The 9864-nt window shown below is 47.2% G+C and overlaps 1 protein-coding gene across 2 annotated transcripts in view; it reads right to left on the bottom strand.

Annotated features, from left to right (window-relative positions):
• The window catches only part of SLC39A11 (solute carrier family 39 member 11), a 382305-nt gene that overhangs the window by 371680 nt on the left and 761 nt on the right, over window positions 1–9864 (bottom strand). The gene's annotated exons all lie outside the window — the stretch shown is intronic.

The following is a 9864-nucleotide window of genomic DNA, read 5'->3' on the forward strand; positions in this document are numbered from 1 at the left end:
TTCTTGTTAGTGGCTTGTTTTTATTTGCAAGTGTGCTGCTTTATGAATTACCTTCATGTGAAATCATACTCCTAGTGGGAGAGACTCAGGCTGCAGTTTGTTGATGAGGCTAGCTATGGAAACTCACCTCTGTTCCCATCTACCTCTGAAAAAGACCCCACACATTCACAAGAACAGGTTAGAGTCCTAAACGATATAAGCCACGCTTTCTAGGTCTCCTAAAACACTGAACTGGAAACTTTAGAACTTTAAAATTTGTGTTAAAACTCTAAGCCCAACAAAAAAGCCTACAGAATGTTTTCTAGATGTCTTAGCAATCATTTGTTTGGCAGCAAAAGAAAATAGAAAACTTAAAAAATACACACCCACCCGTGAGTCCCATTTTGTCCACAGACTGATTTTTAATGGCCCCTTCTGATATCTTCCAGATTTGGCAGTTTAATAGGCATGGCTAAGTCACTGTAAAGCAGATGACAAAAGGGATGTTCTAGAAATGCCATAAAAACATGCCAGGTCTTGCTGATAGCAAAATTGACTATAGAGAAATGTCAAGAGTTTCACAATCAGGTCAAAGAAAAGAACTTTTTATCATCTTCTCAAATCTCCTTCACTCAAAATCAAAACATGACAAAAATTTCCAGCTACTTAAAACAGAGTCTTAACTACAAATTGAATGGTTAAATCCACTTTGAAAGGAAAGGAAAATTAGCTAAGTTTTGGAGTACTCACACTGTACCAATCCCTGTCCTAAGCACTTTATATGCATCATCTTCTTCACTACCCACAAGGTACTGCTGTCACCCCCACCCAACAGGCGAGGAAACTGAGGCACAGTGTTCTTGCATCACTTGCCCAGAACCCATGCTCCAAACCATTTTGCCACACTGCGCTTTACCTAAGGGGTGTGGGACCTCAAGCAAGTTCCCGACATTCCAGAGCCCACAACTTTCTTGTCTGCGTACCTCACAGGATTGTGTAAAGATCAGATGAAAGAAAATATCTTAAGTAATCTGTCACACTATTAGGCACATAGAGGTGCCCAGCAAATATTAGGTTCTACTGACCTTTAATCACAGTGAGAGAAGACAAGAAATGTTTTGGTTGTTAAACAACGGACCACTTTTGAAACTGGCTAATATTAAACCATGGCTTCTAATCCTGCCATTAGTGGCAGGCCTCGCTGGCACTCACCGAACCAGCCACGTGACACAGGATGAAGCAAATTCGGGGCAGAAAAGTAAATGCATTACGTGCGTGCCCGATAAGGTGCCACAGGTTAGCTGTCTACACATATTCCTTTCCGGTTAGAGGACTTCCCTCCTCTGCTAAACCTAACTAAACTTTGGCCTCCCCACATAAAATGGACCAGGGATCTAACCTGTCATCTCTCTAAACAGAGCCCCATATTGCCAAAACATTCTAGAAACGTAGCAGTTCCTGGCACATGACAAACTGCTGAGTTAGTTCTTTGTTCTTCCGCCAGTATGAGAACATGGCTGGCCTGGTGCCTGATGCTGACCGCAGGGAGAGAAGCGTGCCATTAATCCTGGGTCTGTAACCATCTGTATGGCTCCCGGTCCAGATGGAGGCAGATGGCGCACTCCAAGGGGTTTAACGGAGATGAATGCAATGAGGGCCCATGTACGGAGGTGTGGGCAGGCATGAGGGAATCAGCAAGAGAAGAATAAGGCACCCAGAGGCCAGGGCAAGGTGGAAGTGTTTACCAGCCCCGGAGCTGAAGGGACGAGGGAAGGGATGATACGACTAGAGCCCAGTGAGAACCAAAACCATGGGGAGAGTAAGACTCAACAGAAGCTGTGTCTGTGAAGCAGTTCAGCCAGGCCAGAATCACAGTAGATTCCGTTGCTCTCTGTCCATTGGCTGAACTCAACCCAAGCTATGAGGCAAGAGAGCCAGAGGAGGCAGTCCACAGGGCCCAGCCTCTGGGGCACAGCAAGGATCGGGCAGCCAGGAGGAGGCACCTGGACAATCACCGGCACTCCAGTGCATGCGACATCCCGCAGCTTGGGGTCCCAGCATTCCCAAAGTTGCCCATGGTCCTCTGGAGCAGCTGGTGTTCATCAAAACTTCCACTGAGGTACAGGCACACCCAAAGGGCCACTGGGGCCTTCCGACGTTATAAGCACTCTCCGAATCCTAAGAGGAGATGCTGGACTTTGAGAGAACAGCCATTGCAAAGCCTGGGAGCTGCCAAAGGGACAGAGGGCTAGAGTTCCAGCCATTCACATAGCGCCCTAGGGGGCCAACACCCAAAGATTCGAGTCTGCTTTGGGCATGACCCTGCAGAATACAACTTGGCGCTCTCTGTTTGCAAGATACGAATTCATCTGCACAACTTTTCACACTTAGAGGTCAAGTAGTACACGCTTCCATTACCACCGCCTGTGCCAAAATCCTACCAAAAAACTGACCTGGCTATTCAAAACATTTTAGGTAACGGGCTGCATTTGCCCCCAGACTGTATTTGCAGATCCCCAAACTGCACAAATTCTCACGTCTATGGATCCAAAGGCTTTTGGCATCCAGTCCTGGGCCAAGCAAGGTTGATGTTTCTGATCGGCCTGGTTGGAACTTAAAATAACAAAAACAACCTTCACAACCCAGAAGTCGAGCTTAGTAGTGCTTTCTGCTAGCACACTGCCTGACGCTTTGCAGTCTCCACAGAGATCTGATTTCCCGGGTCTGAGTCTTCGAACTTTAAATGTTCTAAGCTGTCTTTAGCTGATACTTATAATTTAGGTGTGTGACTCCCACAAGGAGGCATGATCCTGCCAATGGCCCAGGAAAGGTGAACTTGAAAACTGCTTCCTCCCAAGCTATTTTTCCAGTTATGAAATATCAAGGAGGAAAAAATCACACCCAACCTGTATCCTTACAGCTGAATATTCTCAGAGGGCAGACACAGATGCCTGGTACGCTACAGTACTTTTCTAGGTAAGCTGACGGCAGCATTACTGTAATGAAACAGCTTCTCTTTCAGATCTCTGTACTCAAGTTGCAGCCATTCAATGAGGTTAGCAGGGGCCACCTCCCCTTGAACTTATGCTGAGCCCTCAGCATTGCTATCCTGGAGTATCAGCAGGTGTGAACACACTCATATACAGCCCAGGAGCAACATGGTTAGGGAACAAGAAAGTTAAAATGGACAGGAGTCTTTTCCAACTCCATAAATAATGTTCAAAAATCCAAAGAAGTCATATAATTTGGGGGAGAGGGAAGGGCTGATCAGAATATGACTTAATTCAACATTTCTGAAATTAGAGTAAATCTGATCATTTTCCTTCATGGGAATTCTAAGGAAAGGTGTACTTTGGCTATTTACAGATTTTTTTAGCATACCAATAAATTAGTTTATTACAAAGTTGTATTACTATTCATGCACTCAACAAATACTGAGTATCTTTTCATATTCCAGACACTGTTCTCAAAGCTGGGAACTCAAGTGAGACAACAGACAGACCAGGTCTGTGCTTCTTGTTGTAGGGAAGACACTCAACAAATATACTAATAAAGGAACAGGAATTGCAGTATAGTGACAGATGCTCTGATGTCAGTATTATAGACAGGAAAAGAGTGGTGGTTCAGGACACAGGCCCCAGAGCCAGACAGCCTGGTTTACATCTCAGCTCTGCCATTTCCTTGATGATTTGGGACAAATTATATAATCTCCCTTGGCCCCAATTTCTTCCTCAATGAAGTAGAGATAACAACAGGATCTAGTTCGGAGGTATTGCGAACTTGGAGGATCCTGAGAATTAAATAAAGTAGTTCATATTCAGAGTCTGTAACAGTGGCTGGAATATAGTGAGTCCTTGATAAATGTTAGTTTTTCCTACTTCAGGTGGGGGCGGCCCAGGCAGGCTTCTCAGAGGAGGTGAGCAGCAGATGAAGATCTGGCAAAAGAAATAGTCAGAATAGAGGCCTCAGGAAGGAGTGTGCCAAGTTTGGTTTATGAAACAGAAAGAAGGCAGATGAGGCTGTTGTAGGGTTAGGGAAGAGAAGGGGATGGGATGGGATGGAATGCAGGGACCTGAAGGCCTTTGATGGGAGCCTGTGTCTGCCCCACAGGGGTAGGAAGCCACCAGAAGTTTGAAGTGGGGGATGCACAGGACCTGATTCACACTTTTGAAAGCTTCTGCTGCTTTGGGTGTGAGAGCGATGAAGGAGGATGGGGTGGGAAAGGGAATAAGAAGGTAACTAGGGTGATGGGATGAGGAACCGGTGGCTTGGACTAGGGTGGTGCCCATGGAGATGGAAAACAACATCATGTATTTTGGATCAGGGGTCAGCAGACTATGGCCCATGGACCAAACTGGCCCCCTGCCTATTCTTCTAAATAAAGTGTTTCTGGAATGCAGCCATGCCCGTTCCTTCACGTACTGTTTATTGCTGATATCATGCTACAGTGATACAATCCTTGCTAAGGAGGGAGACCACAGAGCCTGCAAAGCCCCTCAACTATCTGGGTCTTTCTGGCAAAAGTTCATCAACCTTAATTTTGGAGGAAGGCTCCATAGGACTTACAAAAGGGCTGGGTGTGGATGGTGAGAGAGAGAGGGAGGGACTGAGGATCGTTCCTGCATCCCAGCTATGAATAAGCAGGTGGTGTCATTTCCTGAGACACAGAGGAGACTACAGGATGGGTGGCAGGAAGAGAGCTATTATTTAGGACATGTTAAGACTGAGATGTCTCTTAGACATCCAAGTGGAGAGTCTAAGGAGGAAGGTGGAGGTATAATCCAAGAGCTGAGGGCTGGATCACAAGTGCAGGCGTCATCTGCAAACATCTGTTCCCTTCTCTCCATTCCCGCTGCTTTCACAATTTCCACCTGAACCACTGTAGTGACTCCTACCTCTGAAGGGCATGGGACAGGATGAGGTCACCTAGACAGGGACTGCAGACTGAGAAGGCACCAGTGCTAAGGCCTGAGCTCCGGCCTCTCCAACACTGAGAGGCGGTGCAGAGGTGCCTGGAGCACATCACAGAGAGGCAGGTCAGCTATGCCCAACGCTGCTGAGATGCCCAGAAACTGAGATGTTACTGATATTAGCAAGATGGAAAGGGGGGCCTTGGTGAATGGAGCTGCGGTGTGGGAAGCCCTGAAATGGGTGGAGCTGAGGAAGACAATGGGAGGTGATTTGCGGAGGGAGCAATTAACAAGACGTTTCATCCTGATGAAGAGAGGAGAAATGGGCAAAGGCTGGAAGGAGACATGTAAGCAAAGGAGCCTTTTTATAAGATAGGAGATGCTAGAGAATATTTATAAGACACAGGGTTCCCCATTACCCAACAGCAGAGCGTTTCTATGAAACCTTTTGTTAGACAAAACAGCGTAAAGTGAAGAAGCAATTACTATTAATTCATATGGAAAATTCTTCAGCATTGCCAGACACCAAAAATCACATCTCTTAGGCTTTCCTGAAACCATAGGACACATCGTGCTAGCGGATGCACAAAACCAGTCAAGATAAAGCCCAGGTGCTCAGACGCCACTCAAAGCTCTGGCAGCTTGAAGCTCAGACGCTGGGTGGTTCCCGGGGAAGGAGCTTGGTGGCGCCACTCTCGCTGCTCTGGGCACGCGCAGCCCTATTCCAGCTGGCTGCAAAACCAACGCTTGACGCTCCTTTCACTTCTTGCCTTTTTTTGTAAAAGCAAAAATGCAGTTTAGATTTCTTCCGGTTAGCGGAACAGGTACCAGCGTAGGGCTTACACAAAAGCAAAGTGGTGAACTCGAACTTTTAGAAACGGAGGCCTGTCTGTAATAGGAATGCTCCAGCTGGGAGAGAGGAAATGACGCAGGAGAGAAAAGGAAGTGAGGTCTTTGAGAGGAGGGAAGGGGGGAGCCAGGCGTCAAAGGAGCAGAAACACTTTGTTCTTTGGAACAAGAGGAAAGGTAGAAGGTGTAGGTATACATTCAAGCAGGCTGGTAGGTGTAGTGGATTTAATAGGACATTCCCATCTGATTACTTCTATTTTCTCAATACACATGAGAAAGCCTCACCAGTGAGAGTGAAACGGTAGGAAAGGGGAAAAGGCAATGGACTTGGAAAGAACTCAGAGCTTCTTACAGAATCATTGACATTTCATCAAATATCTTTTGTATTCTCCATAGCATTGAGCACAGAACTAGTTAACAAAGTAAGCACTCAGCTACATACTAGTTTAGGACATTAAGTGTGGAGTGTAAACTTTGCTATCACTGTTTTTAGTCACCGTATTGGGAATGTGTGCTGCCCAGACGTTCAGCTCCCTTCAGCAGGTGTAATGCCTGCCTGGCTATTTGCTGAAGCCAGAGTCTCAGGTATCTGCAAACAGGTAAGTCAAACAATGGCCCTTTCCACTACAAATGTCACCTCCCGTAGACACAGGCTAACAAACTTGCTATAAAGATAAGATGTCAAGAAGACTGCATTAGGCTCTCTTTACCCCACTGGCATCTCAGCCGAGAGCAAACATCAAATGTCTGAATCCCACTGGGCGGCAGCATGGAATTCAGGAATTCAAACTTCTGTCCAGCCCCTGACACTCCTTTCATTGACACAGCCCATCCTTTACCAGATCCAATGGCCCTGTCTTTTCTCCTGTTAACTTGTTTTCCGATTCCTCTCCTTTCTCTTCCTTCTTGCTTTCTCCCTTTCCATCTCTCCTAGCTTAGCCAGAGTCAAACTTCTAATTTCAATTTCCATTTATTATTTCTTCTCTGAGTGTACCAAGACTCCCTTCCACCCTAACTCTGTGAGCAGATACCCCTCCCTCCAATATCATCAGGATACCAGTGTGAGATTTGGCAGGTTCCCTCTTCAGATGAACACTGACACGCCAACAAATGCAGCCGCCTTACATAAAAGCAGAGGTACTGGAACAAAGTGCTGGAGTGGGTGTGACATGGGTGAGGACTGCCTTACTGCTTCATGGTATTTCAACTATTGGGCTATTGCCAGTAAAAGAGCCTTTCGCCTTTTCCAACGCATCCTTTGAGCACCTACTCTGTGATTATGTGACCCTTATGCATGACACTATTCACCTGCTTCACAGATATTTATTGAATAGGTTGGTCAGGGAGCCGAGATCTGGGGGAACCCCTTTCCAGAAGTGAGACCACATATTGCATGAGGGGAGGAGAACATGTGTTATCTCCAAAGATCTGTAAAAACCCTCCTATTTTAGGCATTATGCTGGCTTGCTTTTCATATTTCTATTAAAAAGCAAGGAGAAACCTGCCCCCTCAATGTTCTCAATGAGGTGAGAGTGATGATGGGCTTAGAGAAAGCAAAAATGTCAGAACGTGTTCCCAGTTTTGAAAAGAGAGCCCTCGAACATGCGGACCCCTGGCTACCAGCACGGCCTCCCTGTATGCCACTTGCCCCAAATCACTGGAGAGACCCTCTGGTTTGCATCCCCAAACTGCCTGTACAATTGCGGAGACCCACCTTCAGGCAAAAGGTAAGAAGCAGTGTGGTCACCATCTCAGTGTAGCTCAGAATAGTTTGGCCCATTGGTCTCTTGATGTTCTAAACTTGACATTTAATAACATGGCAAAGTAGGAAGGACTTTAGAGTCAGATTGACTGGGATCTGTATACAGGACTGGACACTGACTCTCTATAATCTGAAGCAGATTACTTGGCCCCGCTGAGCTTTGCTTTATCTATCAAGGGACTGTAAGACTACCACTGCTACAGAATTATTGTTAGAATTAAAGACAATATGCTCAAAGATAAAGCTAATACAGATGGTACTTGAAATTACAGCTATTATAATTAGCAGAAAGCCTGGGTTTGATTTCAGGGGCCTAGGATGATCTAAACACAATCTCTTCAATTAAAGCATTGATGTTTCCAATTATACCGCTTAATATTTATGGTGAAAAAAAGCAGTATGACATCCAAGAATCACACCACACACACACACACACACACTCTCTCTCTCTCTCTCTCTCTCTCATCCCTGAACCAACATTAAATGATCAGGAGATGCCCTTTATTCCCATGTGTCCTTGAGATATAAGACTCTAGTTCTCCTCTCTGCCCCTCTGTCCCCAGCTCAGTATCTTGCCGAGCTGCTGAGGCTGAGCTCTTTGTGCCCATCCTGGTTTTTTGGTAGGGCGAGAGAAGGACAGGCGGCTGAAGAGGGATGGCTATTCCCTTGATGCAGGGTGGGGAGAAGGAAAGAAGGCGTGGGGAAGAAAAAGTCAAGCCCCAGGAGTGTTTCCAGTGCCCAGGTAAGAAGGTTTGGTAACAGCTTCTGTTATGCACTCAGTTCCGCAGGCAGAAGAGCAACACTGGCATCTTCAGGGCAACCAGATGAACTTGGCTGGAGAAGCAGTCAAACAAGGGAGGGAAAGCACGGCTTTCAACACCCTCATTCCACAGCAGAGACATCACCTGGCCAGCCCCCTTCCTCTACCTTAAATGACAGGTGTGCGTACAAGGGTAAGACGCGTCATGCAAAAATCTCCAGGCCCCCACAGTCTATTGGTATGTTGACATTCCTCCCTCTTGCTTTTAGAAGGACATCAGCTAAACTCTCACGGACTGGAAGCTCGGAGGCCTGTGTTGGTTAGCATCTCTTGGGCAAGCAACCAAAACTGATGCTGATTTTCAAAGAAGGGAAATTTATCAACATGGATGGCTCAAAGAATCTGGGAAAGCTGAAGAACCAGGCTCAGGGGCCAGAGAGGAACAAACAGAAGTTTAACATGCAGAACCCAGTCAAAGCATGACACAGGGAAATTCAGGTGAGGACCTCATTGTGGTCACCCACAGCTGCCCCTAGCACCAGCACTGGCAGCTGGGAGCTCCAGGTGGATTTAATGCCCCTGCTGCCCTGGAGAATGGATGTTGCAGGGGGTACCTCTGCCAACACCAAAATGAAATCTCCACTGGCCCCGCTTCATGACATGGCTACTTCTCCATTTCAAGTCCCAGGTGGCTGTGTCTGACTGGCCAATCCCAGGGCACAGGCTTGCACCATAGCTGTAAGGGGTCCCTGGAAAAGATCTTGCCACACAGAGGTGACTTTCCCAAACATAGAAGAGTTTCCGCAGATGCTAGGCAGCCAAACATCGGCAAATCTCCCCTACAGAATGCAATCGCAGTGAGGGCAAATGGCAGACCCGCCACCTGGGACTGTTCTGCGTTTGCAGGAAGCGGTGCGACAAAGCAGGAAAGGCACAAGCCAGGAGTTCAAATATCTAGGTCTGACTCCATCACTTATTAGCTACATGACTTGAGCAGGTACATAATATGCTTCTCTGGATTTTTGTCATGCAGGGAAACATCTTCTGTGGTTAACCACTGGTTTGAAACAAAAACGAAAATTCCAAAGAACCAACAACAACAACAAAGCAGAAGCAAACAAGCGGACACGCATCCCTTAAGGGGGAATCCTGTCCCCATGCCCCATCCGACTCGAGGTCACTGCCAAGTTACTCGTTCCGATGAACAAAAGCGGACCCAGACTTCTATTTTCCTGGCACTGCATGCGATTAAGAACAGAAAATTACGGCTACCAACCACCCACAGTAGGCCGCCTGCCCAGCGCCTGCAGTGGCGCGGGGAGAGGCACCCGGTACCAATCTCCAGCTCGCTGCGTCCACCCGACGCCGGCCAGCCCGCGTCACCCGCGGTTGCAGGCTTCCAAGTGGAGGGATCGGCGCAGAGCGAATCGCGCATCGTTGGGGAAAGACCACCGTCCGCGGTCGTAAATGGACCAGAAAGGGACGCGAGCGTCCCGAGCCGACGTTACAGTCAGACAGCGGGTGCTGAGTTACGGTAATTAACGTAGACAGGGTAAGGCTCCCTGCGCCAGAGGAGTATCAGATGCCCGCAAAGGTGGACCACA

Source organism: Manis pentadactyla, chromosome 4, assembly GCF_030020395.1.
Source record: "Manis pentadactyla isolate mManPen7 chromosome 4, mManPen7.hap1, whole genome shotgun sequence".
In the NCBI taxonomy this organism is placed as follows: Eukaryota; Metazoa; Chordata; class Mammalia; order Pholidota; family Manidae; genus Manis; species Manis pentadactyla.